Genomic DNA, 20,122 nt, shown 5'->3' with positions numbered 1-20,122 from the left:
AAAGAAGGGACCGGCGAGTGGTGCTTTTCTTTCCTCTCTCTCCTTTCCGGGGAGACTTCTGCACCTCACAATGGTCCTTTTGTCCCCTCGCTGTTTTTTTCCAGCATTTAACCCTTTAAATGTGCTCCTTTTCTGCCAGCCTTTCTTTCTATGCAGAAAAGAAAGCAAAATCGGAGCACCTCCCTGCAGCTTCACTGCTTGATACATGTGGAGATATACAGTCTTGTTCAAAATAATAGCAGTACAATGTGACTAACCAGAATAATCAAGGTTTTTAGTATATTTTTTTATTGCTACGTGGCAAACAAGTTACCAGTAGGTTCAGTAGATTCTCAGAAAACAAATGAGACCCAGCATTCATGATATGCACTCTCTTAAGGCTGTGCAATTGGGCAATTAGTTGAATTAGTTGAAAGGGGTGTGTTCAAAAAAATAGCAGTGTGGCATTCAATCACTGAGGTCATCAATTTTGTGAAGAAACAGGTGTGAATCAGGTGGCCCCTATTTAAGGATGAAGCCAACACTTGTTGAACATGCATTTGAAAGCTGAGGAAAATGGGTCGTTCAAGACATTGTTCAGAAGAACAGCGTACTTTGATTAAAAAGTTGATTGGAGAGGGGAAAACCTATAAAGAGGTGCAAAAAATGATAGGCTGTTCAGCTAAAATGATCTCCAATGCCTTAAAATGGAGAGCAAAACCAGAGAGACGTGGAAGAAAACGGAAGACAACCATCAAAATGGATAGAAGAATAACCAGAATGGCAAAGGCTCAGCCAATGATCACCTCCAGGATTATCAAAGACAGTCTGGAGTTACCTGTAAGTACTGTGACAGTTAGAAGACGTCTGTGTGAAGCTAATCTATTTTCAAGAATCCCCCGCAAAGTCCCTCTGTTAAAAAAAAGGCATGTGCAGAAGAGGTTACAATTTGCCAAAGAACACATCAACTGGCCTAAAGAGAAATGGAGGAACATTTTGTGGACTGATGAGAGTAAAATTGTTCTTTTTGGGTCCAAGGGCCACAGGCAGTTTGTGAGACGACCCCCAAACTCTGAATTCAAGCCACATTACACAGTGAAGACAGTGAAGCATGGAGGTGCAAGCATCATGATATGGGCATGTTTCTCCTACTATGGTGTTGGGCCTATTTATTGCATACCAGGGATCATGGATCAGTTTGCATATGTTAAAATACTTGAAGAGGTCAAGTTGCCCTATGCTGAAGAGGACATGCCCTTGAAATGGTTGTTTCAACAAGACAATGACCCAAAACACACTAGTAAACGGGCAAAGTCTTGGTTCCAAACCAACACAATTAATGTTATGGAGTGGCCAGCCCAATCTCCAGACCTTAATCCAATTGAGAACTTGTGGGGTGATATCAAAAATGCTGTTTCTGAAGCAAAACCAAGAAATGTGAATGAATTGTGGAATGTTGTTAAAGAATTATGGAGTGGAATAACAGCTGAGAGGTGCCACAAGTTGGTTGACTCCATGCCACACAGATGTCAAAAAACTGTGGTCATACAACTAAATATTAGTTTAGTGATTCACAGGATTGCTAAATCCCAGAAAAAAAAATGTTTGTACAAAATAGTTTTGAGTTTGTACAGTCAAAGGTAGACACTGCTATTTTTTTGAACACACCCCTTTCAACTAATTGCCCAATTGCACAGCCCCAAGAGCGCGCACATCATGAATGCTGGGTCTTGTTTGTTTTCTGAGAATCTACTGAACCTACTGGTAACTTGTTTGCCACGTAGCAATAAAAAATATACTAAAAACCTTGATTAATCTGGTTAGTCACATTGTACTGCTATTATTTTGAACAAGACTGTACATCTGTGTTTCTGTACTGATGTGTTTGAGAGAGGGAAAGTCAAGTCAGAGTTAAGTACTTATTGTAACTTTAAAAATCCAATTTTAAATATTTCCTGGCTTCTTCTGTATCATTATTTATTATTTATTTATTTGATTCTGTTCTTTCAATTCATGTTGTTTAGACTTTTGGTTGTCCTTTAAAAAAAATTCCATATGTCAATAAGAATTTGATTGTGTTTTATGAATTGTTTCAAATTTTATTTCAATTTTTTAATTTTGTTTTAAGCATTTTCCAAAAAAAATTCAGAATTTAGATTTTACAATTTTATGTTTTTAAGAATTAAGAATTAAGTTTTTGTTTTATTGTTTCTTATGTCATTTAGAATTTTGATTATTGTTTTTTGAATTTTTTTTAAATGTTGTTTAAAATGTTTATTCTTTTTTATGTCATTTAGAAATTAGATTTTTGCTTTTTGATTTTTTTCCAAATGTTGTTCAGAATTTTGATTTAAATTTTTGAAGTTTTTTTTATGTCATTCTCAATTTTGATTCTGCTTTAAAAAATGACATCTAGAATTTTCAATCTACTTTTGATCTTTTTTCATATGTCAATAAGAATTGGATTGTGTTTTTTGAATTTTTTCAAATTTTATTTAGATTTTTTATTCAGTTTTTAAGCATTTTCCAAAAAAATTTTCAGAATTTAGATTTTACTTTTTTTCTTATGTTATTAAAGGTATAGCGGAAGATTTTCGTTTGCTGGGTGGATCATCTATATTATTGCTCATTCCAGATGTCAAACTTTCTGATGATATGTTGACGTATAACCGTCGTACGTGCTCGTCCCAAGGTTCGTTTTCTGCACATGCTCACTTTCACGTGTATCTTTCTTTCACTGTGTTTTTTTCCCCAAAATGTCTTGAGGGTCGCAAGAGAAAAAGTGTCTACGAATTGTATGACAAGAAGAGAAAGGACTATGAAGAAAGAAACAAGACCAGAGTGTTTATGGGAGACTATTTCACACGCTAGAAGCTGGCGTGAGGTAATAGGGACAGGTTGGGCTTCCCATGCGAAGTTTCTACTGGAAAGGTACATTTTGTCATGCTATTTGAAGAAATCCATTTAAAATCACTGCTAGTAAAAGTTGATCAAAGCTGCCTATGATTAGCGATGCTAGTCCTGGCACAAGTCATGAACCGCACAGACACGGTAATCATGCAGACAGTAACTTGTAAACAGAGCGAAGAGAAGAACTGAGCTCCTGCATGCTCTCTCTCTGTCTCGTGCACGCGTTTAACAGGCGTTCCCTCTCTCGGGAGGAGATGGAGGGTTGCGCGTGTGCATTTTTTAAAAAATGTGGAGGGGCGTTTCTTTTAAATAATTTGGGAAAATCTTCCGCTATACCTTTAAGAATTTGTTTTTGTTTTTTATTGTTTCATATGTCATTTAGAATTTTGATTCTTGCTTTTTGATTTTTTTTAAATGTTGTTTAAAATTTTTATTCTGTTTTAGAAATAAGATTTTTGCTTTATGAATTTTTTCCAAAAGTTGTTCAGAATGTAGTCTTTTTTCATTTTTTCATATGCCATTAAGAATTTGTGTTTTTTGAATTTTTTTGAAGTTTTTGATTCTGCTTTTAATTTTTTTTTTAATGTAGAATTTTCATTCTAGAGTTTCAAATTTATTTCGATTTTAATTCTGTTTTAAGCATTTTCCAAAAAATGATCAGAATTTAGATTTTACTTTTTTCTTATGTTATTAATAATTTGTTTTTATTTTTTATTGTTTCATGTGTCATTTATAATTTTGATTCTTGCTTCTTGAAAAAATATTTTTAAATGTTGTCTAAAAATTTTATTCTGTTTTTTTATTTTATTTGTTTTTTAATTGCTTTTTGAATTTTTTCCAAAAGTTGTTCAGAATTTTGTTTTTATGTGTCATTCTAAATTTTTGATTTTGCTTTAAAAAAATTATGTAATCTTGAATTTTCAAATTTTAAATAGATAATTCTCCATTTTGATTTTTTTTTCATTTTCATATGTCATTATTTTGCTACAGTTTTTTATTTCCTTTATAATTTGTCTTCTTTCTCTTTCATTTACCCCACTTCTTCATGGAGAATCTCATTATAGACAAGCATCCACACTCTTAACTGTAAAATTTCTCCATGGTTAATATCATCCAGCTTATTGACCACTGCACGCACATGAGCGACGGTCTTGCAGATAGCCAGAACTGTCCCGAGGAGGACCATTGATTACCCAATCCAGCAGTGTTTGTAGTAAGAGGCCTCTAATTACCACAGGCTGTAGGTTTCTAAGCTGTAGCTTTTAGCCTGTTTTCAACACACTGACGCCCATGTAAATTGCAAATTGATTTCTCAGCCTGCCTCCCTTTAAGGACTTATAAGGGGTTCAACACAGTCCACCATTGATTGAAGTCGGATCGCAATGTGTCATTGCCGTCCGCTGTAATACTTTTCAAGGAGAAAACTACAGTTAATAACCAAATGCTTTTGGGTTGCTAATTCAAGGACACTAAAAGACTCCTGGAAACTTTTGTACTCTTACATGACTTGGGCAGGTCTGTTGCGTTTTAACATCTAGTGAATGAATACTTTAAGATTGTAGGAGTTTGAAGTAAACTGAGGTGGATTGATTTACGGCTTTAAGCGTGGAAGTTGAGGCTCCCATGCATGTCTTCGTACAATAACACACTGACTGGCAACCCCTACTGCTGTGTACTGGCAGTTAATTGTTCCCAGCTGTTGTGGCTCAGGGAACAAAGACACTTTTGAAAAGGTGATCTGTTGATTGGAGCACCAGCCTGACTTCCTTTAATGGGATGTGGATCACAGGAAAGGTGGCATCTGTGTACAGCGTTGCTGGTTCATGTAGCCCAGGGCTAACACACAAACACACACACTGTAACAACAGTGGCCCATCTGTGTGTGTCGCTTTAAATCTGTGTATGTTGTTCATGTTTCAGAGGCAATAGAAAAGGAGTAAAGAAAAGAAATGGAGTGATTCTGATGGCAATGCTATGACTTGCAGGAGTCTTACGAGTTGTGGTTAAGGTTGCAAGTTTTATTTATTTTAGTTTTATACAATATACATATATAAAGGGTTAGATCAACCAAAAATGAAAATAATGTCATTAATGACTCACCCTCATGTCGTTCCAAACTCGTAAGACCTCGGTTCATCTTTGGAACACGTTTAAGATGTTTTATATTTAGTCAGAGAGCTTGCTGACCCGTCATTGAAAATCTATGTACGGTATACTGTCCATGTCCAGAAAAGTAATAAAAACATAATCAAAGTAGTCCATGTGACATCAGTGGGTCAGTTAGAATGTGTTAAAGCTTCGAAAATACATTTTGGTCCAAAAATAACCAAAAATTACGACTTTAGAATCGCATACACAAGACTAAAGTCATGTGACTGCAGTGACGCGGCTGACGTGTTTTCTAGTGCGCCCCAGCTGGGTTTTTTTTTGTGCGCCCGAGCTTCGTTTAGAGTCTGAGGGAGACGCATGCTGTTTGAAACAAAAAAAAAAAAAAAACGTTGCCAACGTTGCAAAAATGTCTGAGGATAACATGTCATCCTCGTCACTTTAGTCTTGCACATGCGCTTCACTACAGAACCGGAAGAGAAGAGAATGCTGAATAAAGTCGTAATTTTTGTTATTTTTAGACCAAAATGTATTTACTATGCTTCAACACATTCTAACTGACCCACTGATGTCACATGGACTACTTTGATGATGTTTTTATTACATTTCTGGACATGGACAGTTATATTGTAGATTTTCAATGAAGGGTCAACAAGCTCTCAGACTAAATCTAAAACATCTTAAACTGTGTTTAGAAAATGATCGGAAGTCTTACAAGTTTGGAACAACATGAGGGTGAGTCATTAATGACATTATTTTCATTTTTGGGTGACTATCCCTTTAAATATACATGATGTGGTGTCTTTGGCATTATGAAAACCCCTGGCTTAGGGCGTTTCATAGTGATAGACAGACAGACAGGTGTAATAATAACATTGTAAGTTACTGTTACTTCACCAGAAATCTATCTCATTCCAAAGTGACATGTGGATAGACTCATGCAAAAACAGTAAAAAAAGAACAGAGGACCTGAGTGAAGACACGCAGATCTACAGAAGCCCATACGACATTTAGAAGACACTCTGCTCACTTCTCTGCACACAAGTATAAATATTTAACAGAGCCTGTCAGCAAGACTTCACTCTGTCTAATCTCTTGCTGGGGTGGAGGGATGGAGCGCAGAAGTGTTGGCTGTCCTTTGAGAAAAAAAGAGGATAAGAGAAGGAGAGGGAGAACAACAAAGAAAATGAGATACAGAACGATCACATGTTAGACTTGTGTGAATGGTTCATACTTCCCTTTAGGCCAGTTTTCACTATCAGACAGACTGTCTGCAGCGAGTCCTGACACGGCTGTGGCCTCCATTAGCTGAGAAAGCGAAGGAAAGGACAGACATTCGTCTAAAATGTTTTAACAGACGTTCGTTTTCTTGTTACCCCAAAATGTGAAACACAAAAAGAGGCTTATAGAACATCAAAACAACCATGTAGTGTGCTAATAATAACCACTTACCCTGGCATTGTGGAGGAAATTTTTGCACAATCAAGTACAACGAAAAAAATCTAAAATTAATGCAATTCTATATTAGGCAGTCCTTCGAGAAAAATGTTGAGTTTTTTTGTAATTGTTAAGGGCAATATTCCATTTTCTTAAAAAAAATCCAGATAATTTATTCACCACCATGTCATCCAAAATGTTGATGTCTTTCTTTGTTCAGTCGAGAAGAAATTATGTTTTTTGAGGAAAACATTGCAGGATTTTTCTCATTTTAATGGACTTTAATAGAGCCCAACATTTAATACTTTTAAGAAAATGGAATATTGGAATATTGGAAAATGGAATATTCCTTTAACTCTTTCACCGCCAGCGTTTTTAAAAAAAGTTGCCAGCCAGCGCCAGCATTTTTCATGATTTTCACAAAAGTTTAATGCCTTCCAGAAAATGTTCTTTTTTAAATATATAAACATACAATATATCAAATGAAAGATCAGACCCTTTGCTTTTTAAAAAACTGTTTCATCCTACCTTCATTACTTCTCTTTTTATCACCTTTCATACATAGGTAGGTTTCTTCAAAAACACAAAGTTTTCAGCCAGAGATAATTCCATTTTTGTGAAGGACTTTTGAATGAGATCAGATGCAGAGCGATCTTTAAAACATACAAGGAGGTCTTTCTCTTTCACGTGAGGCGTTACTTCCGGGTTGTAAAAGTTGTGGAAGTCGCACCTGGTGGATAACAGCGGTATTGCATAAAGCCGGAAATTCTCGTCATTGGCAGGGAAGCGTTTTCTCTTAATTAATGAGATAACTCATCAATGGCGGGGAAAGAGTTAATCTTGATCTTTTCTTAAAAAAGGATTTATATGCAATTTGATGCAATGAAATTGCAGGAATTTGCAAAAATTGCGAGAACTTACAAGCTTTACAATGTTGTTCCTGTCACATAATCACGTCACTTCATAACGTTCCCATGGCAACAGAGGACATGGCTGCTCTTATGTGAAGTAAATGCAACATTTTTCAACTTTCTGCTAAGACATATGTGATTTTTGCTACGAAAATGCGGAAATTATGAAATCATACATGCCCCGGATATTTTGCGCACGGAAATCTGCAATTTATGCTGCGAAAGTGCGGCGTATTTTAAAAATGCGGCCCCCGCATAAATATGGGGACTTTGGCTGATTATGTGTTGAATCATGCGATCGCATAATCACGTTTTCTGGAGGGACTGATTAGGTAAAAAACCTTTATACTTATTGATTCATTTAATAGTTTTGACTGATATTTACTGTTATGTAAGGGGTTCTAGTGCAGCGCCCTACATTCAGACAAGCACATGACCTCATTCCCGTCCCATTGGTTTCTACTGCTCCAATTTAGACAGAAGAGGGATTTCAATGAAGTGGAATGCAGCTGAAACTAAAACCGAAACCAGAGAAAGTAAGACAACACGAGCAGTCGGTCCAGGCTTGGGTGTCTGTATCCAGTATAGCGCGCTTGTGTTAAAATAGGAAGTGGAACGGTAGGACATTAGATAAGGAGGCGACTTTCCTCAGTATTCGGTAAGGTTCTGCAAGCTCTACATTGTAGCATATGTGATGATTATGCATTATGTAGGATGATAATTAAATCACAAAAAATATGTTTTTACCGACTGGGTCACATGATCTTACTCAACAAGGAAAGTCTTTTACATACTGTTTGTCTGTAAACAAAGGCTGATATGTGGAGAAATTTTGGATATGCTTGCTGAACGGCCCAATAAAAGGAATTTCAGTTATAGATGCTATTTTTGATAGCAGAGGCATTGAGATGTGGTTAACAGTTGAAATTGCCCCATCTGTGACAATCACAGAAGCAATTACCCTTTATAACATCTGCACAGCCACGGCCTCATAATAAAAAACTACACACCTGTGTTGCTCACTAGGCCCACCCCCTTTTCTCTTTTGTCCATTTCAGTCCGATCTACAGGGCCAGTGATCTGGGCATTGTGAGTTGTATTGCTTTTTCTTATCAAATCAGTATATTCATTGTTTGTTTGACTTAACAAGGGGGTGGTCAGGCACCTTTGACCTTGTGAAAGTTGTGATGAAGGCACTTGCACTTTAGGTATCCATGGGCTTTATGATGAGATGAAACACGCTTAAGGGAAGGGGTGGGGTAGGATCAGCATCTCTGATAATAATGCCAGACAGCCAAATTCCTGTGTAAATGCAATCTGAGGAAAACAATCAATCCAGGTGTTATTTTCTTATAAAACATAAAACTGCACAATATGCATCTTTGCAAAATGAAGAAAAGATCATCCATTGCTAAACCTATATGCATTACACACATGCATTCACAAATACACAGAAGTTATCAACATGGATTTGCATAGACAGTGAATATGTATGTTTTCTCTTGTTATTTATCACATGTAAACAGAGTCACTTTCTGTGTTTGGGTGATTCTCGCGAAATTAGACTTGTGTCATGAAACATTTTGAAACAAAAGTAAATGCAGCGTAAGAGTATCAAAATAAGAAGCATACAGTTACAAACATCTCTTCATGTACTACTTTGCACATGATTTCAAATGACATCATACAAACCAATTTTGTTGTTTTTTCCACATTTAAGGGGAAAATTTTCATTACCGCAACGTGTCCATGACTGGATTTGGGTTCTTTGACATGGAAAATTTATAATTAATCAATCAAAAAAATAAAAAGCTTCAGTGCATGTTATACTATAAACATTTACAGTAAAGAAACATGTGGTATTTGGTGATCATTGGTAAATGTAGAGACAAGGGATATAAATGTGTCCAAGAAAAATTTTCTCATCCTCCGCAACAATTTTCAACCATTGTTTAAGCCCTCAAGAAACTAACATTAATATGTTTTAAATCCTCTAAAAATAATGGTTATAGTAAGTTCAGACCTTAATCTTATATGTGCAAAAAAATTGGCTTCAAGTTTTTTTTTATTCTGATGCTGGACACGGATTTCGTGAGAATAACCTGTTTGCGTTACATAATAAAAATAGAATCAGATAAATAAATCAAAATCAGAGATGATTCCTGCAGCTGTAAATGTGTTAAACACCTTGAATTTTGACAAATAACAGACGTGAGAGAACAAACGCAAGCACATTTTCCATTGTGGTATCCATCTGGCAGAGACCTTGGTCCTTATTGTGCTTCTGAAATCAATGGCTGATTGAAACGCAGCTCTGTATGAGAATAAATAAAAACGTAAATGTTTCTTCATTACTTCTTTAAGCCCCCCCATTCTCCTGTGGCCTTGTGTCAACAACATCGTCTCATAGGCTTTCACTGTGACAATTACAGTCATAGCCTTTTCTTCCCGTACGCCTCTGTTGTCTTTGCAATTTCATCTGACAATGCTCCAAACAGACCAGACCTGGGTTAAATGGGAATAATATGGAAAATGACTTCTATGTTGACTCACACCCCTGTCATACTCTCCTTGCATGTTTTCTTCAATGCGCGGCCATTAAGCTATCACGGAGGCTTGTGGGTAATGAAACACTGTCCAGAGCCGATGGATTCCTGCATGCCATAGGGAGTACAGACGGAGGGAGGGGCGCGTGATAGGATGATGAGGGGCAGACGCGGGGAAAGCGCGCTATCAAAGCTGAAGGAATGCAGAGGTGGACTGATGAAGTCTGGAGTTTAGACTGTCCTTTAAACACCTAATTACAACCAACAGTCCAGAGACAGACACTGTCCATTCAATGACCTCCACACAAATGTTCAGACAGAGTTTCTTGAAAACGGCTCTTAAGAAAGAAGGATGACTATGAATGAGATCTTGGTAATATCTCATGTGTTTCTGAAAGAGAGAAATGACATTAAATAGTGATGATTGGAAACTTTAGCTGAAGTCTTTACTTCTGAGATATTTCTCTTGAGAAAATACCTCTCATGTGTCTCCTTTGGACACCAGTCTAAACTCAAAAGAATCACAGTATAAACTTAAAGGGACACTCCACTTTTTTTTGAAAATATGCTCATTTACTAAGACTGACGGAAAATTAAAAGTTGCAATTTTCTAATTTAAATTTCTGGCGTAATAATCAAGGACTTGTAACATGGCTGCATGAGGCGCAATGATATTACACCGCGCCCGAAAATAGTCCCCTTGATAACTTTCAATAGCAGGGGATCATTTATCATTGATATATATTATTGCGCATGCTGCAGCATGATATGGCAGCAAATTCATTGACTATTACACCGGAATAAGAGTATAGTCCCTAGCCATATTGGCCTAGAAAAGCGCAACTTTTAATTTTCTGTCGGTCTTAGTACACGATGTAACTACAGAAGAGTCAAGTTTTAAATAGGAAAAATATTGGAACTCTTTGATCATTTTTGAGCATGATGCTAATGGTCTAATCAGATTCAATGGATTATGCTAAGCTATGCTAAAAGTAGTACTGCCAGGCCCGGAGATCGGCTGAATGGATTCCAAAACGGTAAAAATCAAATGTTTAATTCTAGGGGTGCTGGAAAATGAGCCTATACTTTCAAAAAAGATGGAGTGTCCCTTTAATTAAACAAACATTTCTTATAAAACATATGCACATTTATATTTTAAATGTATAATATCTTTATGCTTTACTCAAAAGTGGTTCACTTGCTTGTAATCATAGGGGAACCGTTTTTAGTGCTAAACATAACAAATGTAGCACCTGTGTAGAACCATATTGTGCTATGTTGAACCATAAGTGTATAGTCATTGTTTAGCACTACTTATGGATCTACAGAGGTGCTATATAGGTGCTAAAAATGGTTCCCCTATGATTACAGGCTATTTAGCACAATTTTGTGTAGTCTTTTTCCGTCTTTGACACTCACATGCACAGAAACACACTGCGACTGTATAGTGCAAGTGAAATTCATGTGCTGCCATCTGTCATCATCATTAGCTTGCCAAAAAATTTGGTTTGTTTCACCGCCTCCATAGTGTGAGCGAGAGAAACATTCAATAATTATTGATCTCCGGACATACAACTTTTACTGGAGCGGCCATTTAATCACAAAAGCTGATTTATTGTTGCCTCTCTGACAATCCCATTAAAATGCTGTCTGGCTAATCAAGTCCATTCACTCTCCAGCAGGACTAATCTTTTACAGGGCTGGCAGAACAAATCCCTGTGGTAACAGGATTGCTGGGGAGTGAGAAGGCCTATTTGTCTACTTTGCCCCATGAATGAAAAATAAAGTTTATAAGAGTTTGTGATTTTTCTCAGCGGTATTTAATCTTGGTGAAATACACAGTCGGTGTTCTAATACAATCGTTCAGTCATTACCATAATCAAACCTACATTAGGGGAGGCTAATTTAGGTGCTGTAGTCATTTAACATAGGGTATTATTTACTTGCCCTCATGTCATTTCAAACGTATGCTGTTATATTATGTGTAAAACAAAAGAGAGAACTTTAAAAGGCCCATATTATGCAAAATCCACTTTTGGACATAAATGTGTGACGGTAGTGTATGAAGTAAACATAACCAATCTACAATGAAAAAAATCCACCCTCTCCTTATTTTTTAATTCCCATTTAGCCAAAGCAGTCTCATTAGACATGCTGTTTTGATTTCTTGTTATTGTGACGTCACACTGATAAAGCCCTGCCCGTTTTACCAAAAACCCAAATGACTATGTCATGGTCCTGTCGGACATCCGTGCTAGATGTAGGTCTGAGTGCATCTGACAGGACCGTGGCAGTATCATGTTCTGTGTGGGGACATGTAGGATCACATTCTGTGTGTGGCTGCCACATGTCCCCGGTGTCTTGTTGCTGTCGTGATCTTGCCAGACCTTAGTGTAGATCAGGTCTATGTTCTGTGGGCAGGGTCAGGGCAGCAGTGTGTGTACGTGGGAACACGTGTGTTCACATCATATCTGTGTGACACGTGTTCCCAGTGTTTTGTGGCTGTCATGGTCTTGCCTGACCTTGGTTATCATCCAGAGGGCAGGACCAGGGCAGCATTGTTTTATGTGGGAATACGTGTGTATTCACATCATATTTGTGTAACACGTATTCCCAGTGTCTTGTCACTTTTACCCTACTCCCTTATGTAATCATGTCTTAAGTGATTAATTATGTTCACCTGTTCCCCATTGATGTGGTGTCTTTATTATGCCCTTGTGTTCTCTGTGTGGTGTGCGTGCGTTGTTTGTAGAAGCTGTGTTTTTGTGTCACCAGTTTTTCAAATCCGAGTTCTTCTCGTGTTCTGTTTATTTTGTGTTCCAACACAGTGTTTCTGTTTTCTTCTGTTTTTACCCCCTCGTGGGTGTTTTAGTTTCTGTTAATAAACAGTTATATTTTCGTACATCTTGCGTTTGGGTTCATCTATTATTATTTTCCATTATCCGGTTTAGACCAACCGTGACAGACTACTTACATTTACTTTTTTCTAAATGGGTTTGTTGGCACGTGTAGCACTAATGCAGCTAAAGATACAATTGGCTCAGACTGTATATACAGGAATTGGGCCTTCTCTCACGTGAACGTGCAAAACTAAGGGGTAGGGGTAAGGAGAAGGAGAAGGGGTAAGACAGAGAAATGTGGTTGGGCCTTATATTACAAAATAATCTTCACTTTACTTTTTTCAAACAATTGAATTCAAATTTATTTCTATAGCACTTTTCACTATATTACGTCACATTAACCACACTTTGATCCCAGAAAATGTCTGTAAAATTGGCAGAGGACCTTCTGTGTGTAGTGTGGACACAAACATGTCCTGTAAATTTTCTGGAATCGGCCCAGGAAAGGGGACCTAGTAACATTGCCGTAACATTTACGGAAAGCGTTGTGTGTGAACAAAGACAAAAAACAGCCTGGCCTCACTGTTAATACGTATTTACACGTAACTTTAAAAAACAAAAAACTTATTTTTTGTACATTTAAATAGATGCTAAAACGTACTATGTAGACGTATTTACAACATTTAAACGTAGCATTATTACGTTTGACAGCTAAAAAACGTAAAACATTTTTCATTCCATAAAGATTGCTGTATAATTTCCTTTTAACCATTTTAGCGATATGTTACCACCTTAACCCTACCCCAAACCTTACCCTAAACCCAAACTCTTTTATATAAGATGTTTAAATACGTAATGTATTCTTTTTATATTATGCAACGTAATGGACAGATATGTTTAGGAACATATTAGTAACATTATAGCATTCAAAAGATATTTTAAGGTGCTACAGTCCTACGCAAAACAGTTTATTAAAATCATTAAACGTTACGGTTTAAAAAAATCATAACAGACAGACAAGTGTAATCATAACAACTTATTTATTGCGAATATTAAAATCAGTACCAAAAGTAGTTAAAATGACAATGGGCTACAGCCGCGGTCCTCTCTGGAGTATAGGAAGTAAAGTAAAGAGAAGTATTGAGTTTAATCAGCGTTGATCCGGCTTCCCTCTGTCACGGCGCGCTTTTTTAATTTCAAACGTACACCAACGGAAATGGAAATTACGCAAATATGTCATGTGGCACTCAAAGAAAGAGCCAATGAGCTTTTGATATCACTGCCGTAAAGCAATGTGTCGTAAAGCTTCTTGAGGCGGGATATTTGAACGCGCGATCTGAACTTACGGTTGCTGATCAGAACTTGGATCAAGATCGCTGGATAAAGGGCTGAATTTGGATGTCGATGTCCATTACAGCAAATGAATAAAAGTAACATCTTTTGTGAATTTGTGTTATTTGGTTGTAATTATCGCTTAGTAGTAATAATAATGTATTGCATAAAGACAGCAGGAGAAAACGCGTTTTTGTGTGTCATGGCAAACAAACTAAATATAAATACAGAAATGCTATTCATTTTAAAGTTTTAAAATGTTAAATATTGTGAAATTTTCTGAATATCATAATCACTTCATTAGGTAAATGGGTAAACTGTCTTAAATAAGTCAGAAAATATGACTGAAAACATGTTATTGTTATGAGTAAGAAACGCCAATGCCCGCGATTTTAATATTTATGAATAGGAATTTGTAAAGCTGTAAATACGTAAATAATTTACATATTAGTCCTGTCAAAGCGTTGATATTGTATGTTTCAGTGTGTTTTAAACGTAAGTAAATGTACGTATTGTACAACCACAATGAAACGTAAAAATACACACATATTCTCATGAGATCACGTTGAAAAAACAATGCCATAAGTGGCATGCCATAGTGATAACGTGCATCATTGCAACTGATAATATGGTTCAGGTCTTTAAAACGGGAGTTTAAAATGCACATTAACATTCACGATGAGAAATGTCTGCAAACTGGATTGAAGCAGAGGTCAGGGAGCTCCTCAAATAACCACTCTGAAGCTGAGATCATTCAGCAGCACACTAGAAAAGCATGTCACACGCTCCTTCATAATCTTATCATAAACAAAAATGCACACGCATGGTTTCTCAAGAGAGAAATCACGGATAGAATAAGCAAACTTCAGACGCTGCGGAGAAAAAACCTACCAAGTGCAGGACTTAAACACGTCACGTGTAGGCCTTGGCCGGTATAAGATTCTGGCGGTATGATAACCTTTAGCAAAAAATACCACGGTTTCACTGTGTTGCGGTAGTGCCATTGCAACACTAAAATGTGTTATTTGCAAATCAAAATAATATAATATGCTTTAAAAATATATAACATTTTCATAATGTAAATTAAATGTAAACATCAAATCAAGCACATGACTTAGTGATTTATGAATTTTGTATAAACACAGCTCATACCTTGGAGACGGTATCACAGAACATTTTAGTGGTTTTGAAACTTTGACTGTTTAAAACCTCGGTATACACTGTAAAAAAATTCCGTAGACATTACAGTGTTATTGCAGCTGGATTGCCGGTAACTTACTGTAGTTTTAAATTTATGTTATTTACTGGCAACATTTTGTTCAAAGTAAAATGAACATTAAATATTTACAAGTCTTTTTCTTTACAGAGTAAAACTAAAAAAACAGCACCAAGCAAAACATTCTAGGAAACAAAATCTGAAGCAAAAACCAAACAAAGGTTGATGATGATTTCTGGTTCCCAGAATGCTTTGTATGAGGCTGTTATTGTATAGTTAATATGTACTTGTTAATATTTAAAATTTATTTAACTTTGAACAAACTCTTGCCAGTAAATAACATGAATTTGGGTCTACGGTGGGTTGCTGGCAACCCAGCTGCAATACCATTGTAATTTCTACTGATTTTTTTACAGTGTACCTTAAAACCGGTAACCGGCAGGCATCATTTTTGATTGAAAAGTAGTATTGAACTTTAGTTTTTCTCATAACTCAAAGCTCTAATATGACTTTAAAGGCATCATAAGTGCTATATGACTTAAGTGCATTATTGCCAGCTTTGTATTGCATTTTACTATTAAACTTTAAATGAAAATTTTTGTATGATTTTTTTGTATGATTAAATTATTTTTCTTCATCCCAGCTGTCATTGAAAATAAATATACAATACATTTTTTTGTGCCAACATAGTTAGGACAGAATTTAATTTTTTTTGGTATTTAAAATGTTTTTTTTAGGAATTTCACACTAGATTTGAAGATTGCATATTTTTTTTTAAATTTAGACTATTCAGTATTTTTATTTTGTGCTCTGTTATTCAATTACCTTTTATGCCGCTCTACTTGTGTGGATCGTTGTATCACCGTCCTTGTGGATCTTTGGCCTTGAATTGTTAGTTGCAAAGGCTTTGTGATTTAGTTGGCCACATTTGGCCTCAGTTTGGCCCGTGTAGTGTTTGCACTCTGATAAGACACTGTGCAGCTCTCTCGGTGATGAGTTAGGTGTGGCAAACCCCACTGAACACGTATCTGGACCATATACATTCCTGACTCATGCAGTTATCTGAGCTATTTGGTTGGAGGCACTGCAGGCTCAAATGTGCAGAGGGTTATGCTTGGGTGGTTTTGGCCACTATACAGGTTTATAATCCTTTGTGTGTGTGTTGCCATTTTTAAGAGTCTCCTGTTTGAGGTTAAAACAAATTGATGTTCCTGTTTGAGATAAAAATAAATTGATTCCAGCGACGGCACCGAATGTCCTAAAGCTAGCTGTAATGAAATTGTACTTTTAAAGCTTTCAGGTTTCTCCTGTGTGGGTATATTTGATGGGGGGCTCTGGTTTATGAGGTTTTCATTGTGTGTGGAGCTTCATCCACTAAATGAATTGCGAACCGGTCGAGCGACAGTGAAACCTTGGCGATGCCTCAGTGAGCTTTACAGCTTTATGGAAGAAGTTCACATCTACTGTGAGCAAACATGGACCAAGAGCACTACCATGGTATAAAAACTGTTAAAATGTACATTAAAAGATTTGCATCTTTGTCCATCCTCATTGAAAGATCTTAGCTTGCTTATGTATGTGTTGCATCAAATTAGATGGTTATGAAACCGCTGGAATGGGATATAGGTCTATAAATCCAACTACAGCCTGTGTCTTGAAGTATACTGGCTTTTTCCTCACGAAAAAGACCTTTTATTCAGAGACAATATCATTTTGTGCAGTGTTGGTAATTGTACAGCCTTCCTGACCCACAATGCAATCTGATATCTCCATTGTTCTGATATTCGGTCCCTGTGTCCACTCTAGAGAGAGTTATTAAAGTAATGCTTAATATTGGCATTTTCCTATTGCCTCTAGCTATATTATATTGCATTATTTTTTCAAAGCAAAACCTTTTTCAACCAAGATAAAGGGACTTCATATGTGCTTAGTGATCAATGCTTATTATAGAAAGAGGTATTGACTCTCCGCTCATTGTCAACTGACAGAAAAGGTGATTGTTGCTGTGTTCCCTCTTCTGTTTATGCATATATTTCTTTTCGGCTAAATGTGAAAGATGATTTTAAAGAAAAGCATTCGTTGGATAAATATTCGTATTTTCTCAGCTCTCAGGCAAGGCTAAGAAGTATTGACCGCAGGCGTGACATGTTCCTTGTCTTACAAAGTGCAGATGTTGCATGCAAATGACATCTCGCGGGCCGCCGTGCTTACTTCTAACTGCAACAAGCTTTTCATTAGAAAGATATTCAGAAAAGCTGCTTTATCGATCTTAATGCTATTGGCGTTCTGTGCTTGGATCTCGTGTCCGGTGAGGCGTATCTTCATCTGGCAGGTATTGTTACAGACAGACAGTGGAACATGAGCTTTGCTGTCTGGTCAGGAAACAGTCTGAGAAGATCTTCCTGGTCACATTTAGACAGATTTTAACTTAATACATCGTTTCATTTACATAACATTAAATCATTTATGAGTTTGCGGTTAAACATTTAGTTTTTCACATGGTGGAATAAGCTCACGCATGACTTTTTTAACTCAAAAATCTCGATCAGTCGTTTGTTTTATTTCTTCACTGATTTGCTCTAAGAGATTGTCAATCTTGGAATGGCCACTGCCGGCGGTGTGTGCCAGTAAAGCCTTGTCGATTTCATTAAAAATGGGGACAGATGTTTGTCATTACCCTTATTGATAAGTGTATGGTCAATAGTGTGATTTATTCAAGAGGCACGGGCTAAGCTTTAGTCACAAGTTTTACAGTGACTTAATCAATACCACACAACGAACAAGTACAAGAGCAGCACTCATGAACGTAAGAGTGTAAGCAAAGGGTTTCAGCATTGATGGTCAGACGGGGCCAATAACTGAGCTACCTGGAATGCATGCTGAGGAAATGTGCTTACTCTTTAAATGTGTGGGTATATAGTGTGAGGAAACTTAAAGGGATAGTTCACCCAAAAATTAAAACTCTGTCATCATTTTCTCATTCTCATGTTGTTCTAAACCTGTATGCATTTCTTTTTTCTGATGAACACAAAAGAAGATATTTTTATAAATGATGGTAAGCACGCAGTTGATTGTGACCATTGACTTCCATAGTAGGAAAAACAAATTCAATGGAATTCAATGGGTACCGTCAACTTTGTGCTTACCATCATTTATCAAAATATCTTCTTCATCATTTATCACAATACTTCCATAATATTTGTTTTCCTACTATGGAAGTCAATGGTTACAGTCAGCTGTGTGCTTACAATCATTTATCAAAATATCTTCTTTTGTGTTCATCAGAAAAAAAAATTCATACAGGTTTAGAACAACATGAAGATAAGAAAATGATGACAGATTTTTAATTTTTGGGTAAACTATCCCTTTAAAGTGGTTTCAGGAGTAATCTGCAGTGTGACATACTTATATAAAACTATTTTAAACAAATAATTATAACAGAATAAACAGGAAATATCGGTAATGCTTCATTAACATGAAACTAACATGAACTAATGAACAAGAATATTGCTTTTCAGCATTTAATAATCTTTGTAATGCAAAAACTGCTAAATGCGCTAGCCTGGCATGATTTCAAATTAGCATTTATTAAATTAGCATCAGAAAATTTAAATTATTAGAAAAATATTTAAATTAGCATCAGACTCTTAACGGATTCAGCCTAAAAATTTGTATTTCTGAATAGCCAGAGGGTGGAATTAAGCGTATTTGACGTGAAAGTATTTGATGAACGTATAGTATGTGTCCAAAGCATTCAGTTACAAGCATTATCTCATTTTGAAAGAGGTGGGGTTTAGCTGCTTTTGCATCTGAACTCTTTAATTGTTCATGTTAGTTCACTGTGGATTAGCTAATGTTAACAACTTTTGATTTTAAAAATGTATTAATAAATGCTGGAATGAACTTATACTAAAATTGTATAAATGTTTAATATGTTTTGTTTATTGTTAGCTAATGTATTGACAAACAATACACTGCAAAAAATGACTTTCTAACTTAGTAATTTTGTCTTGTTTTTAGTACAAATATCAAAAGATTCTTAAATCAATATGTATTTTCTTGATGAGCACAATGACCTAAGAAAATAAGTCTAGTTTTTAGACAAAAAATATACAATTTAAGTTAATTTGTGCTTAAAACAAGCAAAAATATCTGCCAATGGGGTGATCAAATTTTGCTTGAATTAAGTGTTTAAGAAAAAGATATCTTATTTTAAGATTTTTTTCTCACCTCATTGGTAGATATGTTTGCTTGTTTTAAGCACAAATTCATTAAATTGTATATGTTTTGTCTTAAAACTATGCTTATTTTCTTAAGTCATTTTGCTCATCAAGAAAAAGCATCTGAATTTAAGAATTTTTAAATATTTACTGAAAACAAGACAAAAATACTAAGTAAGAAAGTCATTTTTTGCAGTGTAAGTGTAACAGCAATATTTGAATTCACTGGAATTTTAAAATACATGCAAAAAATGTCATTAATGTTGGTGAAAAACAAGAATTTGTTACAGTCCCTATATATACACACTGAAAAAATATTTTGGGTGATAACTTAAAAAATGTGCTTCATGTCATAATTAATTGATTGATTGATTTATTGAACTCAGGTCTGGCAGAATTAGAAAAAGTTTTTACTTTACTCTCTCTTATACAGGCGATATGTGTTACAGTCTTGATAAAAAAAAATCTACCCCTGTGTGAATCATTAAATAAAAAGTACTACATCTGTCCCACACTAATGTCAAAATTAAAGTTGGGCTTTTTTACTTTGAGTGGATACATTTATTATTATAGTATCAGGTATTGCCCTGCAAGCATCGCTTACTACATAACACAATGGACGTGT

This window comes from Misgurnus anguillicaudatus, chromosome 13, assembly GCF_027580225.2.
Source record: "Misgurnus anguillicaudatus chromosome 13, ASM2758022v2, whole genome shotgun sequence".
Lineage (NCBI taxonomy): Eukaryota > Metazoa > Chordata > Actinopteri > Cypriniformes > Cobitidae > Misgurnus > Misgurnus anguillicaudatus.
This window is presented reverse-complemented; position numbering follows the sequence as displayed.